Below are 1,477 nucleotides of genomic sequence, written 5' to 3' on the forward strand. Positions count from 1 at the left end.
ATTTTTAGTAGAGACAGGGTTTCACCATCTTGGCCAGGCTGATCTTGAACTCCTGATCTTGTGATCCACCCTCCTCGGCCTCCCAAAGTGCTGGGATTATAGGGGTGAGCCACCATGCCCGGCCACCATGGACTATTTTTTAAACAGCTTTATTCAGGTATAAGTCACACCCTATACAATTCACCCATTTAAAGTATATAGTTCAATGAGTCTTTTAGTATATTCACACAGCTTTGCAACCATCACCATAGTATAATTTTAGAACATTTTTGCCAGTCATGGTGGCTCACTCCTGTAATCTCAGTGCTTTGAGAGGCTAAGGTATGAGGATTGCTTAAGGCCAGGAGTTCAAGATCAGCCTGGACAATGTAGCGAGACCCTGTCTCCACAAAAAATAATCAGAAAAATTAGCCAGACATTGGGGTGCATGCCTGTAGTCCCAGCTGCTAACAAAGCTGAGGCAGGCTGGGTGCAGTGGTTCACGCCTATAATCCCAGCACTTTGGGAGGCCAAGACGGGCGGATCATGAGGTCAGGAAATTGAGACCATCCTGGCTAACACGGTGAAACCCCGTCTCTACTAAAAATGCAAAAATTAGCCAGGCACGGTGGCGGGCACCTGTAGTCCCAGCTACTCGGGAGGCTGAGGCAGGAGAATGGTGTGAACCCCGGAGGCGGAGCCCCGGAGGCGGAGCTTGCAGTGAGTGGAGATCGCACCACTGCACTCCAGCCTGGGCGACAGAGCGAGACTCCGTCTCAAAAAAAATAAAAAAAGAAAGCTGAGGCAGGAGGATCACTTGAGCCCAGAAGTTAGAGGGTAGAGTGAGTGAGGTTGGTACCATTGCACTGTAGCCTGGGTGACAAAGCAAAACTCTTTTTTTTTTTTTTGAGATGGAGTTTCGCTTTTGTTGCCCAAGTTCGAGTGCAATGGCGTGATCTTGGATCACTGCAACCTCCACCTCCCGGGTTCAAGCAATTCTCCTGCCTCAGCCTCCCGAGTAGCTGGGATTACAGATGCGCACTACCACATCTGGCTAATTTTTGTATTTTTAGTAGAGTCAGGGTTTCACCACGTTGGCCAGGCTAGTCTCAAACTCCTGACCTCAAATGATCCACCTACCTTGGCCTCCCAAAGTGCTGGGATTACAGGCATGGACCACCGAGACTGGACACATGAAATATTTTGATACAGGCACGTAATATGTAATAATAACATCATTGAGGCAAGGAGCTGTTTCGTTTTATTTTGTTTTGTTTGAGACAGGATCTCTCTCTGTCACCCAGGCTGGATTTCAGTGGTGCAATCTTGGCTCACTGCAGCCTCCATCTCCCAAATTCAAGCAATCCTCCCACCTCAGCCTTCCAAGTAACTGGGACTACAGCCATGTGCCACCAGTCCCAGCTAATTTATTATTTATTATTTATTTATTTATTATTTGAGACACAGTCTTGCACTGTCACCGAGGCTGGAGTTCAGT

Source organism: Colobus angolensis, unplaced genomic scaffold (assembly GCF_000951035.1).
Source record: "Colobus angolensis palliatus isolate OR3802 unplaced genomic scaffold, Cang.pa_1.0 Scaffold10, whole genome shotgun sequence".
NCBI lineage: Eukaryota > Metazoa > Chordata > Mammalia > Primates > Cercopithecidae > Colobus > Colobus angolensis.